Consider the following 17,195-nt stretch of genomic DNA (forward strand, 5'->3'; position numbering starts at 1 on the left):
AGATCTCTCACATACATACATACACACACACACAATTACCACACTAAAGTTTTACAGTAATTTTTTCATAATCTATAAAACAGACGTAATTAATATATACTTTTGAGTGTGATAGGTGCTTTTAATTTGAGTAACTGGAGCTTTTTCAAATCATACAGTGAACATGAGGTCATAATTCAAGTCTTAATAGAATTTCATATTCTAGAAAATTCCAAATAACTCAACTGTATAGTCTTAAGTGTCTCTTTCTGAGGCCTAATGTTAACTAATATTTAAAAAAAAAAAAAAACCTTCTAACATATACACAAGACAGACATTATGAGCCCATTCTCCTATTCATGTTAAGACCATTTTAAACTACACAGACCACATTTTTTAAAAATGATCTAAGGAAAACATAATGAGCTATGGTTTTTTGTTGTTGTTGTTGTTGTTTAAGACAGGGTTTCTCCGTGTAGCCCTGGCTGTCCTGGAACTCAGGATGTAGACCAGGCTGGCCTCAAACTCAGAAATCCACCTGCCTCTGCCTCCCAAGTGCTGGGATTAAAGGCATGCGCCACCACCGCCCGGCGGGAATCAAGCTATTAACCCCAGAGGAATAAAATCAGGAGACAGAAGCATCACTGGAAGTTCAAGACCATCCAGGACTACATAGCCAAACATAAGAAAGGCACAGGATATAACATTAAACATATATCCCTCAAATATTACAATACTAAAAGTCTTAGACAAACAAGAGCAAAATCAAAGTTGGTCTAGGAGTATTTACCATTCAAAATCAAATGGCCCAGGGCCCTCACACACCACAAAATCGGTAAAATTAACTAAGGTTCTTCAGCATCTGCCAGGAAATACTCTACTACCACTAGGAATAAACTGGAGATGCAAATATTTACTGCATACTGAGGTGGATATTAATTCTACTAGCCTACCACATCTCATAGCTAATTCTCCTTTATCCCTACTCCAAGATGGAAGTTCGAAATGTCAAGTTAGCCAAGTAAGAGTCACCTAAAAGATCTTGAAATAGCATCCCTTCACAACATGGAAAGGGCTTCCAACAAAAACAGACCCAATCATCTCATCCATATTTACCAATTAACTAGTGCTTTTTCTGAAAACTCTATCACAAAGAAAACAATATAATAATGTGTATTCAACATAGGCTAGACTGCTATTAATAGTATGCTATGCGTTTTCTCTTCATAAGCACAGAAAAGCACTGGGAATTGAGCAAAAACTACTCCGACCAAGTTACTTTTCAACCCAGTGAGGCACATCTTACATTTCTCAGAAAAGTTCCTATGGTCAAAATGAGAGCACAAAACAGGAGTGGAAGAACCACCAAACCAAACTCAAAATAAACCTTCGAAATGTCTGGCCTGCAAGGGAGTCTTTAACAGAAGTGTAATTGAGGCATGAGAGGGTAGGTAACTTGCCCAGGGCTACAGTTTATTTGGTGGCCAAGCTGGAAGTGCATTCCAGGCCTCCTAGATCGGAATTTAGTGCTGTTTCCCCAGCCGCCAATGCCACCCCGTGTAAAACCTTTTATAAAACTCTTCACTAAGGCTGTGAGCATAAGGGTCCAATTATCATTCAAAGATCGGCCTGTTAGATAATAGCTCAAAAATTCCATCCATTTTATAGCATTTACCAGAGTCATCTAATCTCTGGAGGGAGAACGCAAGCTCGGGTAGAAACCCCTAATTCTGATTCGTCCCCAAAGGAGTTGAATACAGGCAGGCAAGGAACACTGGTGTCCGCACCCAAAAACCGTGCAGGAATCCGCAGCTCCACTGCCCCCCAACACTAAATTCCACTCCTATCCCGGCGCACTCAAGGCATCCCACCTCCCGCCGCAGGCCGGATAGCGAACTCTTCTTTAAAGCACTTTTCCGTGAGAATGGGGAAGAGAGACTCCGAGCCTCGCCTTCCCAACCCCTAGCCGCGAGAAAGAGCTCCTTCGTGGACTCCGCGGGACCCCACACCCTGCCCTGCTCACCGCGGCGGGGGAGGGGAGAGCGCCCCACACAGGAAGTGCATCCTGCGCCCCTAGCTCGCGCCCTGCCGCCGGGTACCTGCCCTGGGCCGCCAGCAGGCGACCAGCAGCCGCATCCACATGGCCTCAGGTGTTCGCGCGGCGGCTCCGCCGGTCCCAGCCGGCCCCTCCCCGGCCCGCTCCAAGCCCGGCCCTTCACCGTGCGTGCCTCGCCCCCAGCCCGCAGCCCAGAGGCCAGCAATGCCGGTCCCCGCGGGGCTGCCAAGAGCGTGGACCCCTCAGCACCTCAGGCCGCAACGACCAGGTATCTCCGCCCGCAGCCCGGGAGCCTCTTGCCCGCTCTGCCTTGACGCCGGTCCTGGCCGTTGACCCCTCAGCAGCCCACGCCGGTGCCCTCAGCCCCCTCGGCGACTCCCGAGGCTCAGCACTCGCAGGGCGGGCCGGGCCACGACCTGTGCTCCCAGCAGCCAGGATGAGCGGCGCGGCCCGGTCCCGGCCCCTCGGGCTTCCCTCTTTCCTCAGGCCGGGCGGCGGTTACCTGCAGGAGCCCCCCGGCCCGTCCCTCGGCCTCCGCCGGCGCTGGGAGGGGAGGGGGCGGCGGCGCGGCGCGGGGTGGGGGTGGGGGTGCCTCCACCGCCTCCAGCGCGGACGCCCTGGCCGACAGCGGGGCGGGCCGGGGCCGCGGCCCCTAGAGGCTCGCTCAGGCCCGCGCGCTCGCTTGCTCACTCCCCGCTGCGGCGCGCCTCAGGGAGGGCTCCCCCGGCTGAGGCCGTGGCCGCCTCGCAGGGGCCGAAGGCGGCTCGGCTCCGGGTTTTTTCTCTCCATTCTCCCAACACACAGGAAATAACAGAGCGTCAGGTGACGGCGCGCAGCCAATGAGGCGGCTCCGGGCCCCGGCGCGCGGGCGGGCGGGAGGGCGCGCGGCGGGGCGGGGCGGGCGCAGGGGGCGGGGCTGGGGGCGGGGTGGCGCGCGTGCCCACCCGCGTGTGGCAGCGTCCAGAGGCGCAGAGAGGAGACCCTACTCAGTGGTCCCGGGACCACGAGCCCGGTGCTACCTCCATGCCTCCGCTTGAGGCTACCGTGTGCGATGCCCCAGAGCAACTTTCCGGGGAGTTGGTGGCACAGAACCTTCCACTGGGATTTCTGGAGTTCTCCCAGAGACTCCAATCCGAAGTCGCGCCTTTGGCAGCCTGTGAAGCCCATGACAATTTGTATAGTTAGTAGAGCCGTCACCGGGGTGGCACCTGCTTTCTTAACGTCCGCCGGGCCCAGGTGGGTCACACCAGGCCAGCCTGGTGTGTGTGCATGCTGTCTCTGCCCATGGCGTCTACTGGGTGTTCCTGAAGAAACAACAGTCTCTGAGACTCAGTTCCCTCCGTTATAAAAGCAAGGAAGCCAACCTACCTCACGTGTAAAACAGACTTCCATGCCAATAGTCTGCAATGGCGCTGAGATTCTGCACTCCTGGGTGGCAGGCCCAGAACCGAAGTAAGAGATTTATTTCCTCAGGCCCTAGCCAGCTTCCATTTTATCTCCGAAGTCTTTCACAGAGCAAAGGATTAAATTTCTTTTTCCTCAAGAAAATCTCATGTACCACCACCATCTCATAGATCAGTGGTTCTCAACCTTCCTGATGCTTGACCCTTTAATATAGTCCATATTGTGGTGACTCTAACCATAAAGCTATTTCATTGCTACTCCATAACTGCAATTTCGCAACTGTTAGGAATAGTAATCTGTGCTTTCTGATGGCTTCCCCTGTGAAAGGGTCATTCACTACCAAAGCTGCCCTGACCCATAGGTTGAGAATAGCTGCCTTAGTGGTACCGTGTGCCCACCACTCTGCTATGCAAAGTGAAGCTAATAAGGATACGCTGGGTTTGGAATATTTATACTCTGCTTTTGCACACCCAGAGACCTCTTGACTTTGGACCTCAGTTTCCCAGAGTTTGGATTAGGTGTCCCTAAAACTATTGATTCTAAACTAAGCCTGCATCCAGCCTAGATGTTGGGGGTGGGGGTATGTGGCTTCCCCTCCTCAAGCAACCCAACTGGAGAGTAAATTGGGATCCAAAATGTGCTTGGGTGTAAGGTGAGATGCTGACAGGAGTCCGTTGTGATTGATCTGGGGACCAGATTTTATATGTTTGGGGTCTATAGATCCCTGTGGCCTGGCTTTTACCCTTTCACCTTTCATTCTACCCAGCCAGAGCAATTCATGCTTTCCCTAGCCTCAGGCCACCCAGAGAGGGTCTGAAGATCCCAGGCAGGGCTTCGAGTGGTTCTAGGGACCCTGACAAGAGAATGTGGTAGAGAAGCCAATGATTTCTCCTGGCTCCTGTCCCATCTCACCAAGTGGGGGCTGATTCCAACACAGGTCAGGACTATTCTGGGGGATTGGATTCCCCCACACCTCTTTGAAGACAGGCAAAGTGCCAAGCCCTTCTGGAGCAGAGCTGAATAGGCCGCCAGGCCCTGCCCTCTAGCTGTTCCCATTGTTCTGACTATGAGTTTCCTTTTCAAATTCTCAGGCACTAAGGCTTTTAAAAGACCAAAACCTGGCTTCAGCTAGGGTCAAGACTGCAGAGAGAAAGGTGGGAGGGGCTGGAAACAGACCTAAAGTTTTCTGCACAAGAAAGAAAGAGGGGAAAAAAAAAGGGGGGGGGGGAGAATGCAGACATGCACTGGAGACTCAGTGTGAGGGCATCCCCAGCTTCTCCAACCAGTTCATGAAGCAAAGGGTCACCATTTCCTCATTCCTCCTTCTTCCCTAGGTCTCACTTTGTCTCAAGGGGACAAGAGGGATACAAGAGAGCTCACTAGGAACAGGGTGCAGAAAAACACTTCCTGACCAGTTCCTGCCTCCTTTCCTATGGTAACCCCCTTTCTACTCCTTCAGCCTCTAACAGAACACTATCCAGGTGACCACCACATGGAAACTTGCCCCATTCTATAGCCAGATCTGCTGGGACCCTATCATGTGCCTTTGAAGTATCACACGGAGGAAAAACATTCATTGAAATCATGACCAGCAGACAGATATTAGTACCCTTGTTCTGTGTGTGGACCTGGACAACTCATTTCACCCCTGTGAGTGCCATGCCTGACCCCCTAGTGTTACCTCACTTATAGGTCATGTGAGTATCTAAAGAGAGCTGCATGAAGAAGTCATGCAGTACCAGACACAATTAACTCTAACACCACCATTCATGGTGGTACAAGCTTGGAGTCTCAGGACTCAGGAGACTGAAATAAGGGTATCATTGTAAATTGGAGGCCAATACAACAGCTGAACAACCGAAGCTCAGAGAAAATTAATTGCTGTCCAAAGTCCTACAACTCACGGTAGTTACTTTGTTTTGTTTTGAGACAGGGTCTTACAATGTAGCCCCCGGCTGACCTCAAGTCACGGCCCTCCTGACAATACAACCCTCTTGTATCCCTCCTTGTCTCAAATGTATCCATCTCGGTCTTCCTTCTATACTTTGTAGTCTTTTAAAGAAAACAGAGTAAATGAGCTGTTTCTTTTTCCCATCTCTCCTAACCCAGTCCACTCTAAAATACCTATTGAAGGAATCAGTGTGTATCAATTCCAGAGGCAAAACTAATCCCTTCTCTCTTCCTCTGGCTCAGAGATGGCTTTTGGAAACCCTGTGTCACTCCTTTTATTACAAACTCCTCAGCCCTCCTCCAAGAACCTGGGCCACTCTGGGATTACAAATGGAGCCTTCTGCCTCTAGGTCACTGATTCCGCTACCATCTGTCAGCGCGGATTGATTGAGGAGACTGGCCCTGCTCAGCAGATCAGTGACTTGTGAGAACTGAGCCAGAGTGTCAGCTGCAGCTGCAGGCTGGTGTCCCTCCCAGTACTAGCTGACTCTCTTGAGCAAGGGAACAGCCCTCACCTTTATCCTTCAGCATACTCCTGCTTGCCTTCCTCTTGGGAGGGGCCGCTGGCTAACAACTCTAACATACCAAGAGGAAAGTGTGGATTTCTTGCTCACAAGCCTGGGGCTTCACCTCTAGTCTTGCAGAAGGCAGGTTACAAATGTCTGTGGTTGACAGAAGGGGGAACTCCCCCTAACACCATGCTGTGCCTGTCCTAAGCCAGGTAATTTCCCCAGGCAAAGGGAGGAGATGTTGAGCGGTCTTAGGCACACAGGCATGGCTTGATGCTCTGGGCATGCCTTCATTCTACAGGATCACCTGCAGTCTTTGAGGCTATAAGCCCTCGGCAGTTCTTTCTCAGGCAAGGTAAAGAGAGGCTATAAAGCCTCGGGTGGGGATGCCCAAGACTGTACATGGAGGGAACTCCTGCCCCTGCTATGCACAAGAGACCTGTGCCCAGAGCAGTAGAAAGAGATGGCAAAGATGGGGCCCTGCAGGGTCTCGTATCTGGTGAAGGGTTTGATATGACTGTTGCAGTCTTCCAGTGGCCTCTGCTCGCCAGCTTGCCCTTCCACTCTGCCCTACAAGATCAAAGTCATGGTTCTCACTGGTCCCACTGGGCTGTTTGTATGTCTTTTTTCTGTTACTGGACATTCCCATCTCTGTCTGATGTCTGGTACACTATGCAAGAAAAGACAGCATATGTACAAAAATTACATATGGCTGATTATGAGACAGGCCAGAGGATACCAGGAACTGGGCCGACTTCCCCTTATCGCCCTAATCAATGTTGGAGACAACCTGATGAGATTGATACTGATGTCACACCCCACTTTACAGATGCAGCCTCTGAGATGCTGGGGAATTTAAAGGAACTTGCTCTAAGTCATTAAGCTTGCAAGAGGCAGAGCTAGGAGTATCCTGGGTCCCCAGTGATTGTACTTTTAACTGTCCCGCTTCCTAGTGCTCAGGGATGACTAGGAAAGGGGGCAGACAGCTGGCAGGTCCACAGTCTCCAGGTGAGCAGGGAAAGAGACCACAGAGAAAAGAGAACTCAGAGGCAGCCTCTCTCCACAATAGACTGAGGCTCTGGAGACTGCCGGGGAACTCATGCCTGGCAGCATTCATTTTACCACAGATGAAGGACCCTGAAGGCAGACTGTAGGAGACATCAGCTCCCCACCCAGCTTCAAATCTACCGTCCTCGGGGCTGAGATCTTCCTGGGCAGCCACTGACATGAAGTACCAACACAGATCACAAAACTGGAGATCAGTATGCTCTCACCAGTGAGTATGCTTCAGCAAATCACTTACTGACTTAAGGTCTTGACTTCTCTATCTGTAAACTGAGATTTGAGCCATGGGAAGCGAGTGTTCTTCCTGCCTCCTGGGAATGGAGTCCCTTCCTAGGTGATGCTTTTCACTTCTCACTAAAAGCCTGTGAGGCACCAGTCATGATACTGAGCAGAAATAAGCACACAGAGAGGTGAGTGACTAGTTCCAAGTGAGGCAGCCAACAGAAGGCAAAACTGGGACTGGTACCCAGCCTTCTGGCTCCAGAGCTTCCACTAAGTCACTCAGTGCTCAGGGTTAACGATGAATGATCTGACTGTAGCACTAAGGGAAGCACAGTCTAAACATTAACTCTCTTATCCTCATGGCAAACCTGGGGGGTGGATACTGCTCTTCTTTTTTCAGATAAGGAAACTGAGGCACAGCAGTTAGGAGGGGTCTGAGCTAAAAATCAGCCTGGTGAGGAGTAGGGCTGCCAAGCCCCTGCATCGCTTCATCATGCAATAACAATGGGAGGTTCCTTTCCATTGGGATTATTTCTGCTTGAAAGCTCAAGACTTTTAGCCACATCATTGTCTGGGCGCCACAGGAAGGCAGTGCCACATGCTGAGGCATGCTGGGAAAAGACTTTGTTCCATCCTGTTTTGTTGACATGCTCTTCATTTTTAAGCCTGAAACCCAGGTTTCCTGCTAAGAATGCAAACGGTGGGGGAAATGCAGCCCAGCCGCACTGTCTCTCTGCCTTAGGACTCTCTATGTGTCATTTAACCTCAGCCTTCAGGAGGCCAGAGCGCTGCCCCAGTCATTGCTGAAGAGGTCCAAAGTTGCTAGGAAGATGCTCGACGATACACAGCTACTAAGTGGTGGCCCAGCAGCTGCCCTCGAGTCCAGCTCCTCAAACTCTCCTGACCACAGCAGCTGCCTTGCAAGAGGGTCCTGGGGCTCTTGCACTGGATGTAATGATGGCAGTGGTTCTGCTCATCTTTCACCCTCACCTTGTGTATGAGGGTGCAGAGCTATGTGTTGTCTTCTCAACGAGGATGGCTCAGAAATGGGGACACTGATGTTTCCCCACCAGAGACTTGTGAATGGCTGCCCTGCTACCAAACCAATTGTCTTCCAGAAAAAGATACATCATGTGAGAAGCCTCATCACTGCCCTGCATCTGTCTCCCTGATAGCTCTCAAGGACAACTGCCAAGCCCATGTGTGATGCCTTGGGAACAGAAAGCAGCAGGAGTCATGAATTCTCCAACTCACCGTCAGTCCTTGACTCCAGCCTCTCTTTTGTGAGCCACTTTCATCCCTACCAGCGGCTCACTGCAGTCCCATGAGCACTTCTCCCTGGCTTAGCAGTGTACAGTGGCTGCTGAGTGGATTCCAAAGCCCCACTCTCCTGGGTACAAAGCCCTCTCAGCTCAGCTCACAGTGCCAACCTCTACTCCCTTGTTTTATTGTCTCTGCCAAACCAAACAAGTTGTGTCCCTGGCCTGGCCTATTCCCAGAGGCAGAGGAGGCTGCTCCTCTGCCACCGCAGAGGCTAAGGTATTTATTTCCACCTTGCTTTTTCGGGTCCAACTCAAATGCTGCCTCCTTAATAAACATTCATTCATTCATTCATTCATTCATTCCACACTGACTGGGTCTTTATCATATTCCAAGCATCGAATAAAAAGTCCTTGTTGTCATGATGTTTGTGGTCCTGTGGGGTTTCATGTTGAGGCTAGGTGAGTTCCAGGGAGAGGTGCTGCATGGACAAAGGCCCCGAGGCAGAAGGAAGCAAAGAGAGCAGAGAAGGGGAGATGGCAGGCAGTTCAAGTCACAAGAAAGAAGAGGTGCAGCTGCAGCACGGTGCAGTGCTGTGCGGGTCACAGGCTCGGGACTTCATCCCAAGGTAAGGAGTCATGGGTTCTTAGACGGCACCACAAATCCACCTTTCCAGTGCCCTGTAGCTGTGCCTCTTAGAAGCTGAAGCCCTGTTTAAGCATTTCACATCCTTTCTTCTAGGCTGAGCTCAAGGGCAGTACTGGCCTCTGACCAAATAGTTTCATCCCTATTAGCTGACCCACTGCCCGGAACAAAGAACTGTTCAGAAACCTCAGTTGCATGACCTGGGTAACCACATAACCCCCCCTAGGGGCAAGGATGCCTAGGGGACCTTCCTCATTCTCTGAAAGTTACAGAGTCCAGAGGTTTAAATGAAGCCAAAACTCCAGAATCCCTAAAGAGCAGACCACACTTTGTTTGATGTCCACGCCCAGCGTCAGCACATGGACCACACAGGAGCTACCTTTGGTCATCATGCAAAGGACCAGAAACCAAAATGAAAGTTGTCACAGTTGCTTACAGTACACACTCCACAGGAGCAATCTCAGAGTCAACCTGCTAAGGTGAGGTCCAATACTGCCCTGATTTCAGATGAGGAAACTGAGGAAAGGAGGGCCCCCTGGGGAGTCATAACAACAAAGCCAAGACTAGCACCTGACCTGAGTTCAGACTCCCTGTGGTCCTCCTGTAGGGCTAATAGTCTTTCCAGACATTTCTTTCACAACTGTTTCCAGCCGACATATTTCATCAGGATGTCAGTCACACCAGCAGTGGGAGCCAGAACACCAATTCTCAGAAGCTCTACTCCTCTGCATCAGAACTGCATGCTCAGCTCCCAGGTACCAAGGCTGGCCACTTAGCCAAGGTAGAGAGGCTTAGGCCTAGCATGTCACAGATACTCAGTCAACACTGAGTGTGAACAGAGGCACCTGAGTTGACTTGAGAGATAACAAAGGAAAATATGCCTGCAGCTTTCACATGTACTAGCCTCCATGCTGAATTATTTCCTGTGCTAACCCACAGCATTCTCACTACAGTGCTGTGAGCCAGGTCCAATACTGGTTCCCACTGACGGGTCTATACACACAAAGGCAAAAGGCAGCAGTAAATATGGAGCCTGAGGATTCCTGGTAGCAAGTGGCTGAGACAGTATTAGAACCTATATAGTGCACTTAAGCAATCCCATGTGTGTCAATGTGTACAGAAACATCTTGGGCAAGAGGAAACGAATGTTCTGAAGAACCATAGCCATGTGAAGCACCCCTTCTTCCCACACACCTGATATCAGTATATCCCTGCAGCAAGCAATGGCAGACTTGCACAGAAACCTCATCCCAAGTTTTTTGTCTCCCAAACCTCCTGTCAGTAGTCTCTGGCCTCCCAGAATTATAATCTGCTTCTCTCCTCCTTTGGTGGCAGATGGGTACAAGAACCTTCAGTGAAGTCCCTGAACTCTGTGGCCCTCAGCTTTTTCATCCCAGGGAGATAATTATTGTTCAAAGGGCTGCCTCATATACAGCTTCCTCAGTAGCCTCACACAGATGGCTGCTCTGAGGAAGTGAGGTGCCACAGCTACCCAGCACAGACTCAATGGAGCTGAGTGGCTGCTACTAAAGTTTGGGCTGGAGTAGGAGATGTAGTGCTCATGACCTCTGGGACTACCTCCATGGTAGTCAGTCACCTCCCAGAGCCATCTGGGGCCAGCTTCCAAACCCCACAATACCCAATACCTGGATGTATTCACATATGGTACAGGCCAAGGTCCTGAGCAGCCCTGTTTTCTTGGAGGGAGGCTACTCCCTTGCTCCTCCCCCAGCCTTCGTACAGTGCTAGTAGGGAGTAATAGTAGGCAAGCCAGGCAGAACGAGAGGGAAGAACATCCCTTCTAGACAAACCAGTGGGCAGATGATACTGCCCAAAGCACAGCCTACATGGAAGCCATCCAAGAAAATTAGCAACAGGAAAATCAGAGCCCTTCAAGGAAGCAAGAGACCTAAGTAGACCTAAGCCCCTCTCCACAAAAAGAGGGGCTGGGGTCCAAGCTGATGCCATGCCACATTCAGGGCCACTCAGTATTAGTGGGTCATTTGCAATGGTGGGTGGGCCCTTGCTGATCTCCAGGGCTCATACTCTAATCTACTTCCCTCTGGTCTTGCCCACAGTAACCAGAGATGTAGGCTCAGCCTCATCTAGAAAATGCCAAGTCTCTAGAGCTCTTCCCCTGCACTTTCAGCTCTGGGCTACCTATACCTCCATGCTGCCCCAGCAGAGTTCAGGGCAGGAAGAGACTATTAAAATAAGCAGTCAGACAATGCCTGCCCAGTTTACAGTAAGTGCCATTATAACGCAGCATGATAATCACCCCCATTTCACAGCTAGGAAAACTGAGGTTTGGAGATTATGACCTCAATACCTAGATATCCAGGTGCTGAGCCTTCAGTCTCCTGGCTGTCCTCTCTTCCAGCTAACAGTTTCCAAGTGCCTGCTAGCCCAGAGAGCACAGCTCTAAGGTCGTTGGTCTGAGAAAAGTAAGTCCTGTAACCTTCATCAGAGCCCTTCCATATGCTTATCACTACTACCCCAGGACACCAAGACTCGAGGCACATGACCAGTCGGAATACTACAGAGACTAAATCCAGGAGCCTGGCCTTGAGGCTTTGTCCACCTTCTATGCTACCACTTTGGTCAAACCTAGGGCTGGGGAACTAGCCAGCCAGACTCTGCGGGAGCTTCAGGTCACCCCAGGAGTCCAACTCCAGGAACCTGCCTCAAAATTCTCCAAATCACTTCCCTCAGAAATGTTGCCTCCAGCTCCGAATGCAACCAGTCTGGCCTAGGAATGCAGCACAGGACCCCTCCTCCCCCAGCTTAATCCTCGTGGGAAACAGGAGTGGAAAGTAAGAAAATTCATACCAATCTAAATTCAAGTGTAAAACCATCCACAAATCCCCATACCCCAAGGCAGCTGGCAGGCCTGACCTGGTAGGAGCTGGCAAGATTCTGGAGAGTACTCTTAAGACATAAACGTATCTGAGGGTGAGTTTCAATGATGTATGGGTAACTAGCAGTCTGTCATTAGGTCAGGCTTGCTCTGCCTCTAGACTCTACTCCCACTGTCAAAGAAACAGGTGTCTCTCAGCCTGTGTAAGCGCTGCTCCTTTTCCCTTCTCTAGATACACTCTCATCTGCCTTAGCCTGGCAGACTTCTACTCACCCTTCAAAGCCTTAAGCCACCTCCCCTATGAAGCCTCTCTAGATTGCCCTGTTGAATCTAATAAGGTATAAAGGGAGGCTTTGTTCATTTGTTTTGTTCTGCTCTTGTCCCCAGGTTTCTGGGCTCCCTTCATAGCCGCAGCTGCCATCAGCTGAGCACCTGCTTTGTCCCTACAGTCTCCTTATTCCTTAACAAGTCTACAGGAAGAGATCCTTGCTCCTAGGCCACTGCCTTTTAAAGCAGCAGCTCTGAGGCTTGCTCAAGGTCAAACACCTAGAGCTTGTGTTAAAGTAACAAAGAGCCAGGGAGGTCACTAGTCAGTCCAAAGGGGAGTGCCTGGAGAAAGGGCCTCTAAGCCTGCTGTACGTAAACAGGCCATGTGTGGGCCTGGGCAAGGTAAAGATGTCTAGCAGGGACCAGGGACCAGCCTGGTGCTCTTAGCACTCTGGGTTATAATCTAGAGCCTATACCTTGGAATGGATCCCACACCTCTGGGGAGAGCTCAACCTTTTCCATCTGGCACACAGTTCCACAGAACATCAGGACACGGGAGGCCATCAGGGTGACTAAGCCCCAAGCCTAAGGCTGTGCGTTTGGGCAGCTGTTTTTCATCCAGCCCCTGCTGCCCCAACTCAGTCCCTGTCTTCCCTCATAGCCAAGGCTGTGGTCCCAGCAGGCATAACAAGCGCCACTGGGAAAGTTTTCCTTTGGGTGGCTTTGCCAAAAGAACTGGACCTATCCAGGACAGAAGTAGGCAATAACTGTTTCATCTTCACGGTCCCCCTTCATGAGGTGATCTCCAAGTTACTCTAGTACTTTGAGCTCCAAGCACGAGTCTTTGTGCTCAGCTTTGGGTATGGGTGTCAGCAATTTACAAGGGTTGCCCTAAAAGTCCCTGGGCTCAAGGCTCTGTGCCCAAAAGTCTAACAGAGATCAGCCAGCCACCAGTGTGGTCAAAGCTCTAAGAGGGAACAGGACCCAAGCTCTGGCGGGGAAAATGAGTCCAGAGGACTTAACAGGTAAAAAGGAAGTAGGAAGGTCCAAGAGTGGGATCAACTCTAGAAGAAGCAGGGCAAAAAGTAGGCACAGTAAGAGGCCCAGAATATGACAAACTATGCTTCTTTCCTTGACCCTCCACTGTAAAGGATTCTTGGCTTAGAATCTCAGTCCAGAACTCTTGGGCCCCAGTAGGACCTAAGCACAGCCCAGCCCTGGTAAAACCCATTCCATGCATTCTCTGAGAGTCGGCTTCAAGCAGAATGATCATCCCTATGTCATGTCACTGTACCTACTGAACTCTGTGGCAGCCCAGAGCCTTGAGCTGTGGCTACCTCCTGGCCTAGGGAAGGCTCCCAAGGTCTAGCAGAAGAGGCAAGGCCCAGGACATTCTGCCAACATACCCTGGCAGGCCAGGCTAAAACTGAAGCCAGGGGTGGGCATGGAGGGTTCACAGTCTCATCACAGTCTTGGTCAAGGGGCTGTCTCTGGTCACTTTCAGTAAGCAGCTGTGGGCAGAAATAGACTCCAGAGCCCTCAGGCCACCCAGGCTAAGGGAGAAACCAAGTGTGACCCTGGCCTGGGGCAGGGGACACAAGAGGAAAACCGATAACCTGGGGCAAAGACCTGGAGGCAGGGGAGGTGCCTGAGCCTCCTATAGAATAGGGAGGGACTGGAAAACCAGGGAAGAGGGGACTCCTCCCGCCACGCTGGCCTGTCTATCTCCAGCTCTTCACTATAAAATAAATGGAAGAAGCACACACCAAACAGAAAAAAGGGAGGAACAAATAAAATCCCAAACTGCGGCCCACCGGCTCCCCTGGTGGGTCTGGGCCAAGGCCTTGGCCTGGGTCACTTGCCTCTGCTTTTCCCAGGAAACCACTGGTGCCAAATTTGCATTTACCACAAACAGAGACAACACAATGTCATAATCCTTCTTCTGTCATTCTCCCCTCTCTGCCTCCTCCCACCTCAGACACACACACGCTAACACAAAATGACGGCTCCCTCGATAGACTGAACGAGCAAAGCTCTGGATCTGCCTCCTAATTGTTGGCGTTTCTCTTCGGCCTGTGCTCTATGCCCATCGCCCAACTAGCAGCAGACCACCCACTGCCCCCTCCTTTGTCCCGCATTACCACTGACAAATGGCCTGCTGGAGGTGGAAGAATATGTCAGGAAATAATAGGGGGAGTCAGTCCCTGCCCTCTCCTAAAGCTTTCTGCACCTCACTGCTGGGGTCCCAGCCACAGAGGGCGGCTGGACCAGAGGGGACAGAGACAGTAACAAGGATCTGGCCCCTGAGATCCTGACCCGGGGCCTTGCCCTTCACGGCCCTGCTGCTGCGGCTGCACTCAGCCAGCAGCCCCGGCCACCCCTCCTCTCGTGGCCGCCCTCCTGGGCACTGCTCTGAGCATCCCCCGCGCTCCCCTCCCTCCATCGCTCTTTATGGCAGTTTCAAAGCTGCAGCCGCCACTCGAGCAGCTGCGGCCTTTGATGGGGACAAGGCAGTGAAGGCCGCCCTGGAGGCTCCTGCCTGGCCTGTCCCTGGCCCGCTGGCCCCTGCACGCCCCCGGGGAGCCTGGGGCTGGCGCGGCGCAGCGCCCAGCGGGCACGCCTCACACGCCAGAGCAAACTTTCGCGACCGTGGGAGAGGCCCCGCGCACGCCGTTACCTTTGCAGCTGCATCCTCCCCTGGCACTTGCCCCAGACCCCCTGACAGCCCACAGCATGCAGGCCGGCAGGAAAACAACCCCCCGCGGAGGCAGGGAGGAAGGGAAAGAAAAAGGAAGGGGGGCAGTTTCTCCTCTCAGTCTCAGCCTCTTCACAGCTCCTCCTGCCCAAGCGAGCAAGTGAAGTCACAGGGCCGGGGCGGTGACATCAGCTGAGCCTCTGACATCACGGCCCCTGCCGGATCACACCTCTGCGGGGTGGAGATGGAGGAGCAGCAGGGAGGAGGAATGGGTGAGGGAGAGGAGTACCAGATCCCTCCTTCGCCCTTAACTGCGGAGAGCTAGTGCCAGTGTTGGGGGGGGGGGGGCACTAAGGGGAGGGGCGTGCGGCTCATCTCTAAAGAATACGTTTTATCTCTATAGATGGGGCGATTATGTGTCTATTTATAATTGGCCCCAGAGTGGATGGCTTAAAAAGAGCCAATGCCCACCGCAGGTGAGAAATCAAAGCGTGATGGTAATGAGGTGAAGGTAAGAATGCCCACTCGAGGTATGCCTACTGTGTACTGGTAACTGGCATCTGCACCCTGGATGGTGCTCACAAAGGCCAAAGAGGATTCCATTATACCTGGTGAGCTCAGAGAGGGAAGAACCTTCCTGAGGCTGCACAGCAGGAAGACAGCCACACTAGGAGCCACACTGAGGAGGAAGAAAGGGCTGGCACAGAGGCAGGAGAGCCAGCTAGGCAACCTTTAGCATCTTGAAACTTCCCAGGCCACTGGGAGCATACCTAGGACAACACACACTCACACATGGTGAGCTTCAGTAGCAGGACAGCAGTTCCAAGTCCCCCATTCAGGGACGGCAGCAGAAGGGAGACTGTCCACCAACTGCAGCTCTGCTACTTATTGTCCAAGTAGGAGGACTAGCTCTAAGCAATTAAGCCCCTACTATGTACAGACCTACTACTGGGTACTTCACAGTCCCTCTATTTAACCTCATGTCAAAGTCTGAGAAGTAAGTACTCTTCTTCACATTCAGAAAGAGAGACTAAGGTCCAGAAAGTGGCCCCCAGGGGGTCTGGCCCCAGCACAGGGGACCACAGTTATATCTTTGGCTTACAGCGTCATCATCATGAACCTCCTGCTTAGGCGATCCTTAGCCTATTAAGGCCTCCCCTGTCCAAATGTCTACTTCTGCTCCCTTTTGGCAGTAGTCCCAATAGAACCCTGCAGGCCTGATGCACCAACTCCAAAACAGCACCATACCCTGTGCCACACAGGACATCTGGGATGCCTGTTGAGTCAGTCTCAGCACACATACAAATCTGAGCTTCTTTGATGATGTTTGGTGACAGCCTACTACATGCCAGGCCCCAAGCCCCAATTATTTTCTCCTTATCATCTAAAAAGTACTTCCATTCCTCCTGACATTTCTCAAATCCTGGAACCAGTATGGCCACTGTGCTTTTTGTACCAACCCTCCCCCTACCAAGGGCATGCATGGTCTATCTTTAAGACCTGACTTCGGGTAGAGTCCACAGCAGGCATTCTATTCAGTACACTTGCAGATAAACCAGCCACTCAGGAAAGATGTGTTTGCAAGTGTCAGCACAGAAACCTCGAGCACAGTTATTGATTAGGCTCTCCGCCTCTGGCCCTTTGCACTTGCTGGTCTCTCTGCCTGATACATCCATTCTTTCCAATGCCAGCCCTTTGTTACCTGAGATGCTGCTTCCCCCTGTTTTCCTGCACTGCATCCTGGAAGGCAACTAGAAGCTAGGACAGTGGCTTGGAGACAGACTGCTTGGATTCCTATCTTAGCAACACCAACTCACTGTGAGCAGAGACAAGCTAAGTGACTCCTCTGAGTCCATTTCATCCTATGTGACGATGGGAACAGTGACAGTAGTGTCCACTGGAGGGTCTCAGTAAGGGCTGACCTCCTGGACCCTGCCTGTTCACCTACATGTTCTACCCCAATGAGACTTTAACTTAAGCCAAATATACAGGTCAGTATTGTCCTCTGACCACAGGCAACGTGCCTGCAAACAGTGGACACTTAAGAAACCCACGCTGGCCAGGCATGATGGCCCACATCTTTAATCCCAGCACTCTAGAGGCAGAGACAGGTAAGTGGATCTTTGTGAGTCTGAGGCCAGCCTGGTCTATATATGGACTTCTAGACCAGCCATGGCTACATAGTGAGACCCTGTCTCAAAATAGAAAGAAAGAATATACACTGAGAAACCTAGGCAAGGACAGCTGAAATCTCAGATTGAAGAATTCTAATTCAATTTGGCAGGC

The 17,195-nt window shown here is 51.5% G+C and overlaps 1 protein-coding gene and 1 long non-coding RNA gene across 6 annotated transcripts in view; one reads left to right on the top strand and one right to left on the bottom strand.

Moving 5' to 3' along the window:
* Tcf20 (transcription factor 20) overlaps window positions 1-17,195 on the bottom strand; it is a 171,708-nt gene that overhangs the window by 81,722 nt on the left and 72,791 nt on the right. For 2 of the 4 annotated variants that reach the window (XM_076911722.1, XM_034516237.2), the window contains exon 1: window positions 2,538-2,835. The exons of the other annotated variants lie outside the window; for them this stretch is intronic. The gene's annotated coding sequence lies outside the window, so the exon portion shown is untranslated. Of the gene's footprint in view, window positions 1-2,537; window positions 2,836-17,195 lie in introns of those variants that run through there. 4 annotated transcript variants of the gene reach the window in all.
* On the top strand, window positions 2,078-8,803 carry LOC143434129 (uncharacterized). 2 transcript variants are annotated; one of them, XR_013103391.1, is made up of 4 exons: window positions 2,078-2,303; window positions 4,774-4,874; window positions 7,026-7,174; window positions 7,955-8,803. It is a non-coding gene; the product is annotated as an uncharacterized LOC143434129 (long non-coding RNA). The 2 variants fall into 2 exon arrangements; XR_013103392.1 differs by lacking the exon at window positions 4,774-4,874 and having other exon boundaries at window positions 2,085-2,303.

This window comes from Arvicanthis niloticus, chromosome 13, assembly GCF_011762505.2.
Source record: "Arvicanthis niloticus isolate mArvNil1 chromosome 13, mArvNil1.pat.X, whole genome shotgun sequence".
NCBI classification, from domain to species: Eukaryota; Metazoa; Chordata; class Mammalia; order Rodentia; family Muridae; genus Arvicanthis; species Arvicanthis niloticus.